This window comes from Dipodomys merriami, unplaced genomic scaffold (assembly GCF_024711535.1).
Source record: "Dipodomys merriami isolate MVZ:Mamm:240054 unplaced genomic scaffold, mDipMer1.0.p SCAF_32, whole genome shotgun sequence".
NCBI classification, from domain to species: Eukaryota; Metazoa; Chordata; class Mammalia; order Rodentia; family Heteromyidae; genus Dipodomys; species Dipodomys merriami.
The window spans coordinates 16,220,404-16,241,731 of NW_027204715.1; positions in this window are offsets into that span (position 1 = coordinate 16,220,404).

Sequence of the window (21,328 nt, forward strand, 5' to 3'; positions counted from 1 at the left end):
TGAAAACACATGAACATATGTGAACGGGTGTACTGAAACACACACAAAATGGCTGTAATTCCTGTGCAAGTTATAAGGAAGAATTAAAATTGTAACAGACAATTGTTATTAACCAAATATAATTAAATATTTTGATATCAAATTAAACATATTTGTATATTTACACATATCTAGACTTTTTAAAGTATAGAATATACAAAAAAGGTTAAGTATCAAGCAAGGAATTACCACTTGAAAATTCCACGTTAATTTAAAAATAGTAATTGGCAGTACGCTTGTACTTGCCTTGGTCAGTAATTTCTACTAAATTACATAAACTACCATATGTTCATGTATTCAGTTTAGTAACTTAAAATAATAAAAAACATAACAATATAGAAAAAAGTGGATTCATTCAATTTAGTTATGGTAAATATTTTTTGGTGTGTGTGTGTGTGTGTGTGTGTGTGTGTGTGTGGTGTGTGGTGTGTGTAGGAAATAGGTAATTCACAATAGACTAGATAAATATAACTAGGATTATAAGATTTATTGTACATAACTTCATTAATTAGTATTTCATTAGACTGAGGAAACATTTCAATGTGTTTCATATATGTATAGGGCATATATATATGAACATGTGCATATGAGGGTCTACATATATATAAATAAATATATAAATATATGTGATCAGTATTCTATATGTTCCATCATTCATCTATCTGTCTATCTTTCTGCGCATGTTTACATATAAGTATTCAGAAAAGTGAAGATGAATAAATGCTCTAGATTTTTAAAGCTTTTTGTAACATATTCCCATGGTTTGAGGCTTAGGGCAAAGATGCCTAGAGATATTAAAAGAAGTCTTCCACACCCAAAGCTTATTGATTTACACGTTTGTTTGTTTTTTTTTATGGCCGAGCATGTTAAACTCAGGCATTCATTGACCATGTGTAGTTCTTTGGAGAACTGGCTCTTCTATTTATTTGCACAATTTTAATTTCATTGTTTCTTAGTTTGATGTCTAATTTTTTAAAGACCTGAACTGTTTCCTGGTCCCTTGGTCTGTATATACTGCAGGAGGTATACAATCAACAGCTCTTATGTAAGTTTGGGATTAAACAAGTTAGTATGCTCAATAATTTGACTTTCACTTATTAGATCTTTAATTCTCCCAACCCTAGTCTTTTTTTTTTCAAAACAAAAGGCTTACTTGGGTGGGGAATATATGTCAAATAGGTGTACCACCATAATTTTCTTAATTACAATTACACCTCAATGTCTGTGAACTGGGTCCATCAATAGACAATCCCTTCTTTTATTTTTCAACTCTCTTAGTGCTAGTGAGTAGAAAGTACATTCTTTATTGACTAGCCTGTGAACAATATAAACAATGGAAGTACGGTTTCCCTAGAGAAATGAAAGGGCAGCTAGTGGGAGAAGAGGAGACTGAATACTGCAGAAATCATTGATTGCAGAAGAAAGTGAATATTCTCATCCAAGACAAGAAATCAACAGTGTAACAAGACTCTGAGCCACAGACTGCAAACATTTGATGATGGGGGGAAAAGAAAAGTCTTTCAAGAAGTACACAAATTGGTAAAATCCTGTGTGATGTTTTAATGCTGAAAGCAGCTGAATTTCCATAGGTTATCTTTAAATCATTTGTGTTTGTTCTCAGCAGTCAGCAATAACATACTCCTTGACATTACTTGCTGCATTCCAGACTAAAGAAGGCACAGTGAGAAGTTCGTTTTGAATATGCTCCTGTCCACAAGCTCAAAACTCATGTTTCTACACATAGAATACCATTTCCAAATTTATCATTTGTGTTATATTTCAACTTTGAAATTTTACATAATGAACTATTCATATCCAGAAAGGAACATCTTTCAATCCTTAATTATTCTTTACTGTATTTGAACTACACAGTTGAGTAATATTGCTGAAATTTTAGATTGAGTTTTAAATAAATGCTCTTCTCAGTGCTAATCCTCTAATAAACTATTTTTAGATAATGGTCACACCATTTCGGATTTGAAAACAGAATAAGGCTGAAATTTCAACCTGAGATACAGAATATCATTGGCTATAATGCCCAAATATACCATTTTTCCTCATGTAATTTTTGACAGGGAAATCTTCCTTCATATTATCATTTGAATTATTGTACATTTATATCATTAAGGGGATTTTATTTTGAAATTTCCATATATACACACAAATGAATCGCTCCACCCTATTTTCATTTTCCCACTCCTTTTTCCCTACTTTTCAATCAGTATTGATTGCTTCTAAAATACTAGAAAAAAACATAAGAAAACTGTATAAATGCCTCTGTAATTGACTACTGTGTTTTAGGAAATTAGAAATTCTGGGGCTGGGAAGGTGGCTCAATGGTCAAGTGCTTGCCTTGCATGAATGAGGCCCTGCGTTTGACTCCTCAGCACCATATAAGCAGAAATGATGCTATGGCTCAACTTGTAGAGCACTTGCCAACTTGAGCTGAAGAGCTGAGGGACAGTTCCCAGGCCCAGAGTTCAGGCCCCACAACTGACAAAAATAAAGAAATTCTGCAGATTCAATTTTCTTTTTACTCAACAGTGTGTGTTGTGTGTGTGTGTGTGTGTGTGTGTGTGTGTGTGTGTGTGTGTGTGTGTGTGTGTGTGTGTGTGTGTGTGTGTGTGTGTGTGTGTGTGTGTGTGTGTGTGGAAAGCATTATCCTATCTTGCTTAGAGCTAGCTGCCTGTGGTTTGGATATTGCCTGTATTCTACAAAAGTTTTATATGTTAAACGTTTGACTCCAACAGTGACCCTGTGGGAAGGGGTTAGAAACTAAGCAGTGGAGCTCATTGGAAGTATAGTGTTTTTGAGAATGAGATAAGCCTTGTAGGATACTTAGATGGCTCTGTGAGCCTCTAGGTTCTCACAAGAAGATTGTTATAGAAGAAGCAAGCCAGACCACTCTCTCTGCTCCTGATATAAGATGTAATCACTTCCTTTCTGCCACAAGCACACATCCCATGAAGTGACATAGCCAAGAGGTAGCTCATGCACCACAGCGGCTAGATTATACCATTTGGCCTTCACTCCTCCCAAACTGTGAGCTCAATCAATGTCTTTTTTTTTTTCCTCTGTCAGGGAAATCATGAGTGTGCTGACAAGCTGAAAAATCCAGGGGAAATAGAACTGTGTTCAAGACATGGGATCATAGATATTACATCTCAGAGAGCTTTCATTTTACTAGAAGAATAAAAGACAAAGAAACAAATTAAAAGTCATCCAGACCATGCAGAATCAAGCAATACGCTTCATATCAGAGGAGCCTATCTCCCCTTGCTATCTCCCACCAGCTCATCTTTACCACAGGGTATTAAGATGGAAAACCATTGTCTTGTTTCTGACAGCCCTGTGACCACTTAAGCACCTAGCCAGTGGCCCTTGTTAAAGTATTCTTCTTTGGCAATGTAAATATGTTTACACTTCTGTTCCATTGTATAATACTTTTGTATTATACTCCAGAGGAATCAGGCATAAAGGTTCATTCTGTTAATGAATCTATTGCAAGGGAAGACAGAAGCAGATACAAATATGATCCAAAGATCAAAGACCAAGGATCAAAATGCAACATAGCCATTGACTTGAAATGTAAAAATAAAATGATATTATGATTACTGCTCTACCAGTCTGATAATGAGAGTTATTGTTTACTAATCCATCACAATGCAAATAAGTGAATGCTAAGTCCTTAACCTTTGTTATAATCCATGCTTACCTTCATCACAGAAATGGCATGCTTACAGTTTAAGGATAAGAAACTGAGGTAAAGAGAAAAAGAAAATAATTTAAGGAATCTACATCAATCTAGAGCAGAGTCCTCATTTCTTAAAAGACTTTAAGACCTGTGCTTAGCTTTTCTCTTCATAACATTTCTTCCCAACATGAAGTTGCATTGCTTAATTGATCAGAATATGAATTCCTTTATGAAAAAAGTAATATCTTGGTGTACTGCTCAATTGTATATTCCCAGGGAGCACAAGAGATCTATTAATTTATATCTATTTCTTATCAAAATACTTGAAATATAATGACTGATTAATTGATGTTTAGTGAGGAATTTGTGAAATTTGATACCTATGGAAACATCAAATATTGGAAACTATAAAAGCACTTTAAAACAAAAAACCCATGGTATTAATAATTTTTTAATTACTTCTACACACCCAATATATCATATGTGTCTTGAGGAAAAGCAGAGGAATAAGCCAAGCTCCGGTGGCTCACTCCTATAATCCTAGCTAATCAGGAGGCTAAAATCCAAGGATTGCAGTTCAAAGCCAGCCTGGGCAGGAACGTGAGACTCTTAACTCCAATTAACCACCAGAAAACCACAAGTGGCACTGTGGCTCAAATGGTAGAGTGCTTGTCTTGAGTTGAAGAGCTCAGGGACAGGTCCAGAGTTCAAGCCCCATGTCCAACAAGAAAAAACAAACAAGCAAAAAACAAAAGAATATTATAAACATAATATTTACACAAGAGAATGGATATGCCAAGCTCTGATGTGTTGCTTTTGAGTTTCCTCTCTTTTGTACATTTGCCTTCCTCATCTTCTACTGTTTGCCTCATGTAATGCTAAACACATATTGATGGAATTAGTACTAGTTTTCCCACCTTATTATAACAAATAACAATTATTCACTGGTTTAAAATCAACACTCTTGTATAATGCTACAATTCTGGAAGTCAGAGATTTAAATTGTCTCAGCCAATGTTTCATCTCCAGTTTTATGAGAAAGACATGAAGGTATTGGCTTGCTGAGCTCATGTTCAGAGAACCTGGGAGGAATCCACTTCTGGACTCCTTAAAATTGATGGAGAAATCTAATAAGGATCTTGACGGCTTGGTCTTTGCTAGCACTGCTTTTATTTGGTCTACCAGAATGTCAAAGAAAAAAAATGATCTGGCTGGAAAGCAGCAAGTTCATTCCTCATGTCTAAAATATACTCAAAACTTGCATAAGTGTGAGGGACAGAAACAATTTTTTTAAATATCCACACCTCCAAAGTTGAGTGAGCCCGATAAGTGAATATTGAATCTCAGTTCACGGATGGACTAACTTACTTACGATGCCTTTCTCTAGCAGTTTTGCTGCAAACATCAAGAAATTGTCAATGTGCAGCCATCTTCAATTGTTTCTGTAAGTTTTCATACCTCTTAGGCTTTAGTTGTAGTACAGACTGCTTTGTAGCACATTTGCATTTTATCAGAGCGTGTATTTCAGGGACAGGACAGTAACTACAGATTTTTTAGCTTGCCGGCTTTAAAATCTTTCTTCCTCTCTGCTAAGTCATTGTCATTGTTTAAGCTTAAGCAATGGCAGAAACCTACTTCTAGGCAGGAACCTTATGTATTAGTTAGAGTTAGAATTATCTTTGAGTGAAAGAAAAATGTAATGATGGTACCTCAGACAGTATATTTTTTCCCCTACTTATCTCAGGTAAATTTTGTGAAGGTAGTCAAGGCCCTGCTCTTGATGTCAGTTGCCAAGGTATTAAGTTCTTATATGTCTGTCTTCTTTTCTTCACAGCTCAGCCCAAAGCTTAAGATGGTAACTTCTCTCTTTCAAGAAACAAAGACGTAAAAGGAAGAAGGAAATCACAGCAAAACCCATAGCTTTTCTTCTCTTCAAAAACCTTCATAGAAGTTGGGATAGCATATTTGTACTTAACAGTAAATGATAAGAATATAACTGCAAATACAAAGAAAACAGAATATAACTACAAAATACGAACTTGTCTATTTCATGAAGATAAGAACAATTGAACAGTTAGAACAGTGCAGAGGAATTATAAAGAACTAATAGATTCCATCCAATTATTATTTAAAGATATTAGAAAATCACATATCTGTTTAAATATTTAAACAGAATCTGTGTTTTACTGTATGAACTTTATTACTGTTTTGTGACCATTTAAAACCACATGCTCTTGCTTGGCTTTTGTGCTCAAGACTGGTGTCCTCCCAGATGAACTATTATCTCCACTTCCGCTTTGCACTAATTAATTAGCGATAAGGGTGTTAAGGGCTTTTGCTTTCCCAAGATGTCTTGGAACCTACATTCTCAGGTATCAGCCTCTTTAGTACCTAAGAGTACTGGTGATTACATTATTATTTAAACTTTAATATAAACTTAACTGAAACTTTTGTAAGTATATGTGGGTACATGTGCATTCATGTAAATAAGTGTTGTAATTTGTCTAATTATTTTCAATATATTTTTGTTCTTGTTTCTTAACTGTTTATTTAACTCAATTATTGTAAAATTTTGGTAGTTGACATGATTAAAAGATATTTCAATTCTATTTAACCTAGCTTTCTTGCATTGTTACATTTTGGATTGGCACTGTTTGATATCATAATTAAAATGTGCTAGAGTTTTAGCTTAACTTTGTATAACTTCCATGCTATTTTAAGCCTGATTTTCCTCCATACTGTTTGTATATATTTATTCTCTTCTTTTTCCTTATGTGTTTTATTAATCTTTTGTAGGTTTGTATTCTTTTGAGCACACCAAGAAACTCTCCTCATATTTTAACTTTATTTGATATACATTTTGTTGCTATTTCAAGTTCATGTGGGGTAACACGAATATTTGTAATCATGTGTGATTTCTACTTTTTGCCTGTTTCTCTATTTGTAGTCACAATTTGCCTTCTCATGTGAAAAGATTATAACATAGAATTAAGATGCATTCTCTGTGTCAAATGTGATGCTATATTAAAAGCATATGATATGCTCTATGAAAAATACCTACAGTATATGAAAAAGTGTGAGGCTGGATGTTGTCTTCCTTTGAAGACAGTTTCCTTTTTCCTCTGAACAATTCTGCCATAAGCATTAGGATAACTGCAGCCAGCCTGCATTTTAGCTCTTGGCCACAGTTTCTGTTTCTTTCTAAGTTTATCTGCATTTTTCAACTATTCCTTAGCTACATTTTTTAAAAAATTGATAGAACATATGAGTCTAAAAATGTTATATTTTGCATCTCAGCTTTTCACAAGTTTAATTTTCAAATTGTCAACTGCCTCTCAAGAAAAACTACCACCAAATTCTAGGATTATTTTCCAGTCCCTTTGTCCCTCTTTGATCTGTCCCCACAACCTTTCTCAGCTTTGGTAAATGTGTGAGAGCACCAACCAGGTTAATTTGACTCCTGGATTGGCTAGCTGGTTTTCCACTTGATTTCAATAGAAAATGTCACTTTTATTTATCTGATGCTCTAATGAGAGTATAAGTAACATCACAGTACACTTTCAGAAGAATAAGATATATATGAGCATTAAAAATAAATAATTAAGATACTTGTTAAAAAAGAGTAAGAGTGTCATTTCTATTATTGTTATTGATTTTTATTTTCAGAGAAACTATTGCCGTAAGTATATGGAAGTCTTATATTTTCAAGAGGAGAGAGATACTGGGCTAAACTCCAAATATATCAAGAAAGAGTGAAAATTTATGGCCAAGGAACATGGTGTGGTTACTAGATAGAGTTAGAAACCTTAAGGATGAGGATGCCTTTCCAAATAAACTTGTGAGATTCTTCGTGCTACAACAGTTCCCACCAGTGGGAAAGGAAGATGAAGAGATGATTGGACACGTTGGTCCATGAGTCCAACTTAGCTAAGTTAACAGTATTCAGGCTAAACCTTGACAGAGGAAAGGTGAGGAAGCACTTGGCTAAAGTTATGTCAATGACAAATTCTCTGAGGAATAAAGTTTGTGATTATATGCATTGTGACACCGAGTGACATGATATTCACTCTATGCATTGAGAGGCATAATAAATCTCCTCTCATATTCATGAGGGTGATGCATTCATTGGGAAAGAAGAAATCCAAATTTTAGGTAAGAAGTTTTCCTTTACCATAATTCAACTGATACGGTATTAAATGGCAAAAATTCTAAAAGTATATCTGTGAAGTAACACTAAAGTATTGACTGTCTGTACTCTTTGGGTGTACTGCTTGTTCATCTTCATATTCTCAAATGTATATTTGGGAAAGGAACTGCTATATAACTAAGCCAAAATTTAAACATCAGCCTATGTATCCACAGTGACCAATCAGAAATGTTGCTATACATAAATAACAGTATGGCAGTAGGCATTTTTGACTAAATACCTACTAGAGAATTCTCAAGCAAAATTTTACCTGTTTAAAGAAGCCAGACTCTTAACAAGATATATCATCCTGTTGTATGTCAGTACGTATCCATTTGTTTCAGTTAACTGTAGAAAATAAAAGATATAGAACCATTGCAAACACTGCCAAAATTGCTACTATGCCATATTAAGGTAAAATTACTGCTTATTCCAATCTTGTGTATTGTCTTACCACTACAAGTTCAATGATTACACAGGGGATATTATTCAAACCTGAAAACCTTATTATAATGCAAAAAACATCAGTGTGCAATTGATATGGTGGTTGCATTCCTTGTTCAAATTTTTTGAGTCATTAGATAATTTTTTTTCAGGAATTATCTACTGAGCAGTTTATCCAGTTGGCTTACATAATTGAAATCTGTTACTTACTACTCCAGATTTAACTGACAATTCATAATTGATAATTCATAATTCATAATTGACAATTGATGTTTTGCTTCCTCTGTACCAGTTACAAAAGATACTCTGGTGTATGTCCTGTTGTCACTGGGTTTGATTTCTGTACCCTTTGTATTGGATATGTTTATTTGATTTGTGGAAGGGAAAGGTAAATCACAGAAATGGCAGGACAAAGGATGAACCAAGGTAACAGTTATACTAGACCCTATATTGGAAATGAATTTTACAACTGGGGTGGGGGAGGAATGGATGGAAATCAGGAGAAAATGAAGATTGAGTAACATTGTTCAAAAACAAACTTGCTCATTACCTTGCTTATGTAACTGTAATCCCTATGTACATTACTTTTAGCATAATAAATAAATAATTAGATAAATAGATAAAAGATTTTAAAAAGTTTCATGGTTTTTCCTGCCTGGGCTGGTTTCAAAACATGATCATGTGGTTATTATATTTGATTCTGGTGCCCTGTATCTTATATATACATTTTTCTAATTTGGGGAGGAGAGGAGAAATAACAAAATGCTGAAATAAGGATACAGGTTGATCTATTTAACAATTAGATGTACAAGACACTCTGTTGAAAACAAACTTTACAACTTGGGGGGGGTCGTTAGGCAAGTGGGGAGGGAAGGGAGAGTAAGGGAACAAAAAGGAGGTAGTAACAATGCTCTGTAGGAAATGTATTCATTACCTTACTCATGTAACTGTAACCCCTCTGTATACTATCTTTACAATAAAAAAATTAAACAATAACACCAAAAAGCCGAGGATCCTCAGATCTCAGCCTACTGAGTAGCTAGGATGAAAGGCATGAGCCACAGGTACCTGGCCTTTGCTCTACTTTTTTTTTTTTTTTTCAAGTCGTGGGGCTTGATCTCTGGGCATGGACACTGTCCCTCAGCTCTTCAGTTCAAGTCTAACGCTCTACCACTTGAGTCAGAGAGACTCTTCTGGTTTTTTCTGCTTATGCTGGGTTGAGGGCCTCATGCATACAAGGCAAGCACTCTACGACTGAGCCACCTTCCCAGCCCTTTGTTCTACTTTTTAATATTCTGTTGCAAAAGAAGTTCACCATCTAATACAGCTGAGTAGAAATCATTGAGGATGTTCTGTTTATACAAGAGATTTCTCTCACAATCTATACTGAAAACAGAAGTCATGCTGGGCCTCCTTGGATTCCATAGCAAAAGCATACTAAGTATGTTTATTCTGCTTAACCCATTTATCTACTAACCCATAATGCATGAGTGGGTCTTTGAGGAAAATAAATCTCTGTATCAGGTTCAAACTGTGACACAAGCTGTCCTCATTTGTGATCCTCACATTAAGTGTCACTAGAAGTATCTGTGGCACTAATACATTCTGCACAGAGCCTCTGGTGAGCCCCATTCAGAGAAACACAGCAGACATCAGCAGGATTTTGGAGGAACGCCAGGGTTTGCTTGATAATGAGCCTTTCCACAACTGAAACTCAGGACCAACGGATAATAAACCATTGCAAACGTCTAACCATCCTTCAAAAATCGTGTATAAGATTCATAATTATAAAATTATATATTCACATATATACTAATATTTAAGGCTAAAGGTACATGGTTTATATTCTAGAACTTATTTTGCCAGTGCAGCTCCTGAGAACGCACATAATATGCACAAGGAGATACTCAGACCTATTGTAACTAACCTGTCATTTACCTCATAAATAGAGTACATTATAAACGTGTGTTATGTGTATTCAGCACATTCCTTCAGCATGAATACATAAATGTAAATGAATGTAAATTATCAATACAACACTTTACTTGTCCCTTTGTTTGGTTGGAAGAACACCTAAAAAGAACTCAGAATAAAAGACACAGGTGCATGAAAGAAGGCAGTTAAAATTTCCAGCTTAGACATTAAGATTATCTCTAAAAGTGGCTCTTTCAATAGTTATAACTGTGGAATAATTGATGACTCTCCCTTTTTTCACATATAAGACTTGAATTGAATTATGTGAAAATATGTGGCTAATATTTAAGACTTCAAAAGAAAGTAATGAGACCTCAAATTTCTCTTTTGTTGAAATCATCAAAACTTGACTTCATGTTTGTGAAAAATAAGCAAAGTGTACATATATGAATAAATTAGTATAAAAAGCCAATTGAAAATAATCATTTAAATGATGGTTTAATATTGAACTGTTTTTTTAAAATCATGTAGTAAAGAATGGCCTGTAACTAAAAATCCTTCAAACTTATTAAGGGATTGAATAAATATTCAGGTTGAATTTGAATTTTTGATCAATTTACATATATGTGAATTACCTTCATATATATATATCCATGCATGTATATTTATGCATATACATATATATTTATAAACATATATTCATATATACACATATGCCCATATATACACACATGTGGGTATGTATATACACATGCACATATACACACTATAATAAAATATTAATATTGTATATAAACATCATATTACGTATGTAAACTTGTATCTTAGTATTTATGCCCATTAATGAAATTACAATATTAATTAAATCACTAAGAATAACAAAGTAACTTATTCTATCTGCATGTATATCTTATACCTCTGTTTGGATTTCTTTTCACAGTGAGTGCTTGTCTGTCCTGAACATGGTATGAGCACTGAAAGTAGTCAGCCAATCAGGTATATATACAAAGTGTTAAACATAATGCACAGTTATATATTTAAGTAACCCCTCTTAATGAATAGTTTTATCAACCGTCCTCTTTCCCTTAGAGACAGACATAGAATGACTGCCACTCTTTGATTGCAAGCCTTAGCATGCATTCATCCCCTAAAGACTGTGCTAGCTGATTAGAAAAAAGAAGCTTTGTGTCGACATTCCATTATCACAGAATAAGTGATCATGTCTGTCTTTACATGTAAACAGAAGAAAGACTAATCCTGGTCTGGTATATCAAAGCATTTCCATTCTGCTCTAAATGATAAGTGGTCTTGAACAAAGAAAGGTATGTTAATCTTCTTACACATTCTGCATAAATAAGAGATACCATTTAATTAGAACTAGCTGCATGAAAATGGGGCTTCTGGTTGAAGAGATTATAGTGTGATTTATCACAATGGTAAGTATCAGATTTTTGCCAATTCTGATCAACCATATGTATTGTTGCAAAAATACATTTTTTTTGCTCATTTCTTTTCTTTTTTTTTAATTTTCAAATCAGATAAACACCTGTCCACACTGATACCTCTAAAGAATAGCCAGGGAACATTTAAAAGTATAATTAAAACTACACATATTTTAATGTGGTTTTCATATTTGTTCTCCAATACTTACAAATATTTGTCAGGAATCAGCACCTTAGTTTGGAGGAATAAAATTATTTTTAGATAATGATTTACTTTCAAGAAAAATCTACTGGAGAAACTCATCAAAATTCCATGTATTTATCTTGTTTTTGAATGTGACCTCATTCCTTGAGGGAAAATACAAATGAATCTCTAAACCACAGCCTTCTTGCATCTGGCATTTCAGAAAAGCTGCTCTCTCTACCAGCTGTCAGGAGTTGTGATTTGGATCTGCTTTGAGTCACTAAGGTCGACAAATATACCTGAAAGGGATTATAAATGGTCATCCTTTCCCTTGTTATCTCTTTGATGAACACTTTCTCTGCCAAGTGTTTCTCTAGATTGGATTTGATAGACTCTTAAGAAAAATCTCCAGAGGCATAAGTCATATAACATTAGCAATATGGAAGTAAAACAAACTAGAAATAATACAAATGGGAAAATATTTTTTAAAATGATTCTATTTCTTCTGCGCTATTAAAATAAAATTAGTGAAGGACATGGACTTCAGTTCTCAACTTCCTGAATAGCCACCTGTGCCCAATTCTTGTTGGTTTTGAACTCTGATATTCCTACCTCTGGTTGCAGAGTAACTGGGATTTATAGGCATGAATCACTGTGCTTATTGAATACTACTTGAAAACAAATTTTTGCTATTATTCCTGATCTATTAAATACCTACTGACAACAATTTTAGCTCACATTTAATTTTGTTAAGGATAAAATATGATTGACCATTTCATTTCAATAAATATGTGACATAATTCCTCCAAAAAATAAAATAAAATAAAATTAGCTAGAACATGAAGGAGAAATAACTCAAAAAGAGTGACTCTAAAATTCTTATGTAAAGTAAGGATAGCTTAGACAAATAAACATGAAATATAGTATGAATGTGTTTGCCAACAAGTCTTGGTTGCATCATCAAAAGAAATTCTCATATTCCAAGTTATCTTCATATTGCATATTGAAGCTCCATTTGTATATTTATTCTGAAATCTTTCATTTTTCCTTTATGTTTTAGAATGAATATTATAGAACTTCTTTTCATATTTATGAAGGAGAAAAAATCAAATTTATTCATACCATTTTAATATAAACTTCATGCTTTCACTTATGTCAGCTTAATTGAAAAGACTTGGAATTTTTAGAAAAGTCATAAAACCAATGTAGTATGAAAGTGCATAACTGTTGAAGCTAATAGTGAAGTCAATTTTAATACACTGTTCATAAAAAAATGATTATATTAGAATCATTAATATGAGGATGTCCATTACTTGTTGTCTCAAGATTAGAAAATGAAAAACATAATCATTTTCTCTTGATACTCTCAATTTTAGAAGAGAAATGAATAAAATATGAAATGCTCTTAGTAATGAGGTAAAAAAATTAAGATAACATTTATCACAATTTACATATCTCAAATTGTAGAGGATATGACTACATATAAATTTAAATCTCTTGAATTTCATACTATTTAGGAAGACACTTGAAAATATTTTAAAACTACACTTTCGATGTGTAAAAATATTTTTAAGATAGCTATCAGTAAGGGACAAGAACATGCTTTGTTATGATGATGATGAAGATGAAGATGATGATGATGATGATACTTTATTTGCTCAATAAGATTAATTCATTATGGTGATTGCACACTGGAAACAGCCAGTGGTGTACATAAAGAGGTACTCTCAATGATATATAAGTAGGAGGAGGAGGAGGGAGAACAATGCAAGAGTGACACTGATCATGATGCACTATATTCATAAACTGACATGTTGAGTTGCACAACTACTTAAGGATAATTTTAAAATTATATAAATATAATTAAAAATAAAATAGTAATGGGTATCTTTGTTGAACAGAATGCTGAGTCAAAGGACAAGGGAGGGACCAATGCAACAGTGATATACACAAGACAATATGTTGAAAATGATCTGTACATCTTTTGGGGGAAGTTGGAGGGAGGGAAAGTAGGAGAAACTTGAAGGAAGGGGTAACATGTTTGGCAAGAAATGTACTCATTACCTTACTTATGTAACTATAACTCCTCTGCACATCACCTTGACATATATATATATATATATATATATATATATATATATATATATATATATTAATATAGGTGTGTGTGTGTGAAAAAAAGAAGAAGAAAAGGAACATGTAATAGACAACATACAAGTTGTATTAATTTTATTCATGTATTTAGGTCATTATACGGTGAGAAATGTATCTGTACTAGCAAGTTTAATTTTTTTCCTACCAAGTAAAAAGACTACACAATTAAAAATTGAAACAGTATTCAAAGTAACTACTCAGTTTGCATAGTGCCCTTTAAATGGACTGTTCTCAAAAATCTTGCACACAAAAATATTATTTATATATAATTGTTTCGATTTAATATAATCAGATTTCTAATGATATTTATCTTTTATATGTTATATATTTTTTGTTCACATATTTTTTGTAATTTTTTTCTACACAATAATTCAAGTAACGGTTTGCTTCCAGTCATGTACTTAAGAGATAGGCTAGAGTCATGTAAAGATTTAACTCAGATGGATTAAAATCTGGATTTTTTTTCAGGTTATATTCCTTCTGACTACTTTCTCTTTCATTTTGGAACTATTTTGAAGCTTTGTAATCAGACCAGCAAATGTCAAGAATGTGACTTAATTATCAATCCTTTGTAGTATCTCTAGTTGATAAATGTTACTTTTCAAATTTTAGATTGGCTGTAAAATAGCATAATAAAATTATTGAGTGAAAATCAATTTACAATTTAAAAAGATTTACTTATTGACTGGGAAATATGTGTCAAGTAGTATACTATTATTTTACTAAAACATCTTAAAGATAAGGATATAGACTTTAAGAAGTTTAACCTGCTTTCCAGGAAAATTTAGCATCTAAGTGACAGAATTTGTACTGAAAGCATTCTTTGTTCAAACCCACATTTGTCCCATTATCTCTCCCTACCTACATAAATTTCCTTCAAACTATGAAATGTTGCTTCTCTGTAACTGAAATGGTTTAATTTTGTATTGTTGTTCTTAATCTGAAAATCCTATCCTTTGTTAGGATTGTGTTATGACTGAAAGATTTGAGTGACACATGGATTTGACAAACTCCAGCTTCTTTTGTAGTTGACTGAAAGTTTAGTGAGCACATATGGACATGATGTTTGAAAATACTTGGATCCATTGTTCTGTTACTAGAAACTTTTATAGTTTCTGCAAATGCATTTTTCTTACATGGATAAGAATATCATGACTCCCATAAGCATCTACATATTGATATCTCATTAATTCATAAAGGATCAATTGAGAATAGCCTAGGTGTTCGGTGGTCACATTTCTCAAGATCTTTATATTTATTCATTTTGTATAAAGACTACTCATTCCCATCTAATATTTCAGATATATATTTCCAAAACTCAATTGTGAGTATTATTTAACTTGAAATGAACTGTGCAATGATTTTAGCGACAGAGTTAAGTTTCCATAAATCAGGTAATAGAGGCGTGATGATGGCGAACACTCCATTATTTTCTATAGTTCAAGTAATCCCTCTATCAGGTTTACAAAAGCCCTGATGCGTGCCTTCTTCCATCATAATCTTCCTCATCAAACACAGCATCGTACAGCTGCTTAGCTTTTCCTCTCATCTGCTGGGACAAGCATCATTACTGCTAAGAGCTTCCGCAGTCACTCTTCATTTTTCTTAATAATAATGCCGGTTCAGGATTGCAACAATTGTCATTCATTGGGTATCCTCCGGTAATGTAATGAGCAAAAGATGGCTGCTGTCACTTAGCTACTCCATCAGGAATTGTGTTTATTCTACCTGACAACTACAAAGACTTCTAATTTCAGAGAACCATCTCTGTCTGGTTCATTCTAATCACAAAGGGGTTTGCTTCATTTTCAAATGGAAAAATCATGCTTTGAGCTATTTGCAACCTGATTCTGAAAGGTAAGGCTTTCATTATTGTTACAATGTCAATAATGCTCTTCTACACACTGCCTGGATATGAGAATCTAAAAGAAATGTAGCTGGCAACATTGCCTTAGACCTTGTGAGCCTCTGTAGTATTTTATTGATAGCATATACTCAGTTGGTTACAGTCCGATCTTTCAGCTTATTAACATATAAAACAACTGCAATATCTCACTTAAATTTTGCTATTGATTTCATTATTAAATTATAGGGCACTTTGCACACCAGCTCGAGAAAAGATTTAGAAAAAAATGCTGATACTAAGAAAAATTGAAAATTGTTTCTTTGATTTTTACCTCTTCCTCCTCCTACTCAAACACACAGACACAATATAAGCACAAAAACTCCACAGACAATAGGAAAACTTCAAAATTTTGTATTCTCCTTCTTTTCCTTAAAAAATACTAAATATAACACAGAGATTGGTTTCAACGTTTGATATAAAGCATGCAAATGAGTTTAAAGTTAAACATTTAAGCAATGGAGGCCAATCCTGAAATAAAAACTAGTGTGCAAGAAATACAGTTTGCTAATCATCTTTTAAAGAATGAAGGAAAAACATCATAGTTAATAGACTCTAATCCCTTAAAGTAATCCACAGAAGGTATAGATTTTAGAAAGTGATAAAGAGAGTATACTACACTCAAATTCTCTACCTGCAATCCTTAATCTTTATTTTTATTTCTTAGTCAGTCCTGGGGCTTGAACTCTGGGCCTGGTCCCTCAGCTCTTCATCTCAAGGTGATCACTCTACCAATTGAGCCACAGCACCACTTCTAGTTTTCTGGTGGTATATTGGAGATAAGAGTCTCACAGACTTTCTTGCATGGGCTTTGAACCATGATCTTCAGATCTCAGCCTCCTGAGCAACTAGGATTACAGGCATGAGCACCTCCTCCCCTCCGCCTGGCATTTATTTTTTTTAAATACATTAATTGAACAATGGATTGTCATTGTACAAATTACCAACGTGTTATGTTTTTCTCCTTTCTTTTCTCCCCTTTTATATACATTTTTAAAATCCTATTATTTTCTCTTTTTTCATATGAGAATGAATAACTTGATTCATATTCAACCCTTTCATTCTCAGATTTTACCTTCTTCTCCTACTGGTTTCAATGGCGTTAAGTATTCTCACATTTTACACTCATGTCATTTATTTATTTATTTTCAGTACTAGAGCCCACAAATGAGAACATGTACTATATCTCTTCCTTCGTTTCTTATATTTTGCTTAACAAGGAGATTCTCATTTCCAATAGCATTTAGTAATAGGGGGGAAAAATGATAGTGATTATCCAATATTGATCCATCATTATTTTCCCAGGCAGGTCATGATGGAATTTGGATGTCCTCAATTTTTATTTTACCTAATACCCTCTTCCTATCTAGGATTGTATTCATAATAAATCTTTCTACTTTTGTAGAAATTCTCATTAGGAGAATTATTATACTTTCAGGGCTATATCTACTGTCTTTTAGATGATTCCCTATGAATATTGGTTCTTGTTCTAGCAGAAAATTCAATTGTTGGCTATTTAACTTGTTTAGGTTAAGTTGTGGTACAAAATACTGGGTCTAGCCGGGCGCTGGTGGCTCACGCCTGTAATCCTAGCTACTCAGGAGGCTGAGATCTGAGGATCGTGGTTCAAAGCCAGCCCGGGCAGGAGAGACCATGAGACGCCTATCTCAAATAAACCACCAGAAAACCGGAAGTGGCGCTGTAGCTCAAGCGGTAGAGCGCTCGCCTTGAGCTGAAGAGCTGAGGGACAGCGCCCAGGCCCAGAGTTCAAGCCCCACGACCGACAAAAAAAAAAAAAAAAAAAAAAAAAATACTGGGTCTATAGAATGCTCACATGCAGCAGGCTTCCCTCTGTGGCTGGTCCTCCATTCCCAGTCTCCTGTTTCCTGTGGTCCTGGGGGTGGTTTGTTAGGAGGGGCTTTCCTAGCCCTTCCTTCTTTCACCTGAAGCGGGGTGTGACCTGTGTCTCAAATCTAGGCTTGCTGTGTTCATTAGATAGGAATAGACTATCCTTTATTCCCGAGCTGAGTTCTTTTCTTCTATTTTCTCTATTTCTTCACTTGGCAAAAACTGATGTCTGGTAAAATTCCAGTAGAGCCTTTCTTCCCTGGAATTCACATCCACCAACACTCCGCCAGCCACTCATGCGTGCAGCCCGTGGTTCCCTCTCTCCGGATCTTTTCTCCCAACTCATTTCATTATAGATTAGTTGTTGTAAACGCACATAGTTTCAAAATCGGCTTTTTCTTTTTTTATCTCACTTAGACATCTGCCTCTTTCTGAAACTTAGTTTTGTGGGCCCAAGGAAATGCACCGTTCCTAGGGAGCAGATCCAAATACAATAGGTTTAGGAATAAAAGTAACACTTTCCTTCACTAGGAATCAGTGTTGAAAGGTCAGGATACAGATAGACACATTTTTGGGAAGATCACACTTCTGCTATGTATAATGTTTACTTGACCACTTTAAAAAGAAATCTAGATTTTCTTTTTTTCTTTTTTATTGTCAAGGTGATATATAGAGGGGTTACAGTTACATAAGTAAGGTAATTAAGTTCATTTCTTGTCAAACTTGTTACATCTTCCCTCATTTTTAATCCTGCTTTCCCTTTCCCACACCAGCACCTCCTAACATATTGTCTTGTGTATGTCAATGTTGCTTTGGTTTTCCCCTTGTCCTTTGTCTCACCATTCTGTTGTTCCTCTTCCCCTCCCTAATTCAAATAAAAGTATATACAATACCAGGGTGCCAAAATCAAATACAGTGACAAGAGGGGATACATTATAGAGAGAAGAACATGAAAAGAAACAAAAATTACATAGTACATTAAAAACAACAACAAAAACCCCTCGAGGTTATTTAGTATGGGAAAGTTGCACTGGAGTAACTAGCTGAATGCCGAGAACACTGTCATTTAGAGGACTGCTACTACTTCTCACTGTCTACAGAGAAGAACACCTAAACCTTTAATACACATGTGATTTAGTGGCTATTACGGAGTAACAGTATTAGTTAAGTTTAATGATTAACCCATATTTTATTCAAACATTTAAGTGGCAAATGATATAGAGAAGCCAGTAACCTTTCCCTAGATCAGTTCTGCACCATATTTTGATGAATCCTCAGAGAGTCTTAAGAAAACATTTTATTATATATATATATATATATATTTAATATGGAGCACTTGGCTGATGATACTGTTGTAGACATACCCGTACTTTGAACATACTCTGTGGAAAGGAGAGAACTTGTGAATCCAGGGAGTCGTGAGTAAACAACATTTTGGTATCTTTTTTATGTAAAATCATTGTCTAGGTTTATGATGCAAAGGGTACCTGTATGGGTTTGAACTTCTTGTGTTCAACCTAAGCAATATTAGAAACAAGCCTGCCTACCTTAAAGATGCTATTTTTTCTACACCACTAAAAATGCAACAGTGATCATAAGTGACATTCAGTATTGATGAACTTAGAATTTGAACCAGCTCTAAGGAAACAAAAAAATCCCCATCATTTTGTTTAACTTAACTTTTTTAAAATTATAGATCAAAATATTTACTAAGATTATTTCATTACATTACCAAATATATAGCCTCAGATATTTTAATAACTATTTTCCTAGTTATATATTGTTTTAAAAGATTTTTAAGGCTAATAAGACCCTTATTTATATCAATGTTTTTATTTGATTTTTAATTTTTGTCAGTTTTGGGCTTTAACTGGAGACTCAGCTGTCCCTGAGCTCTTTTCCTCAAGGCTAGTGCTCTACCATTTTTTTTCTACAGTGGCATTTCTGGTTTTCTCATGGTTAATTGGAGATAAGAGTCTTCATGGAGACTTTTCTTCCCGAGCTGGCTTTAAACCGCTGTCTCAGCCTCCTGACTAGCTAGGATTACAGACATGAACGACCAGGGTCAGGTTTGTGATTGTTTGCTTCTGCTTGTTGTTGTTTTTCAGTTTTAAAATTCTTCTTTACATTATTGTTTTCCTTATCTTACTGATTTTTAAAGTATTTTTCATGTATTATCTTTACATTAATAACCATGTATTTTAATAGGTCAGTAAAGTCTACTTCATTATTTAAACAAAATAACTCGGGGCTCAGTGGTAGGGAGATTGCCTTGCATGCATGAGGCCCGGAGTTCAGTTCCTCAGCACCACATAAACAGAAAAAGCAAGAAGTGGCGCTGTGGCTCAAGTGGTAGAGCTGAAGAGCTGAGAGGCACCGCTCGACCCCAGAGTTCAGGCCCCATGACTGACAAAAAAAATAAAAACATAAATAAAAAATAAAGTAATTCATTGATGGTAAGCACCAGTGACTTGTGACTTTAATTCTAACATCTCAAAGGCTGAGTTCGAGATGGTTATGGTTCAAAGCCATCTGAAAGGGAAAAGTCCTTTAGTCTTCACCTCCAGACTAGCCAGCAATGCACCAACCTGAAAGTTAATGGGAAATCACTAGCTGAGAAATCAACCTCTCCACCACACACACACATACACACACACACACACACACACAGTTGTTTATTAAAATAAAAACTTTGAATACAAATCAAATTTTATTTTAAATATATACATACACATATAGACAGAACTCAGAAATAATTGTTTTAACTTATGAAAACAGTAATTGAAAAGTACAATATGCCAAAAATTATTGTAATTCCCAAACAAACAAAATTCTAAATATTTTACGTGAAATATATTAACCACAAATAATAAATATCTGTTGCCTTAAACATTCAGGATGAAGTACTCTTAACATTCCCTGGCTTCTAGACAAATGCACCCAACTGTTCTCTAAGCATTGAAAAAATGAGATTAATTTGCCTTTTCATGCAGTCTACCCCTCCATAAAAGCGATCACATATCACATATCCAATATCAGATCTGTCACTTCCTGAGGGATGTTCTTGAGCACTCACTCACTCATTCATGGAACCAGTGAATGCTGAAGCCAATCAATGAGTTACAAGATGAGGCAGAAAACAAATGATAAAGTGAGTTCTTTGGATAAGAGATTAAAATTTTCATATAAATCACTTGTAGTTTCTGAAACATTCCCAATAGCATGATTTCAAAAGTATATTTAATTGACTCAATTATTTTTCAAGAATATTTGTTTAATGCATTTAAGTAATGAGAACTGAATTTATAAAATCATAAAAATATGTGATAATTCATTTTCATTTTTATAAATTAAGCAAATGTCATGTATTCCACTTTGAGTAAAAGAAGTTTTTCTTTGCATTTCATCGTATTCTCAAAATGAAAATTTACTTCTTTATATTTAACTTCTTGTTTACAGTAAAAAAAATTCAATTTCTGTAGAAATGATCATTATAGAAACCCCAAATCTTAAATGCTCT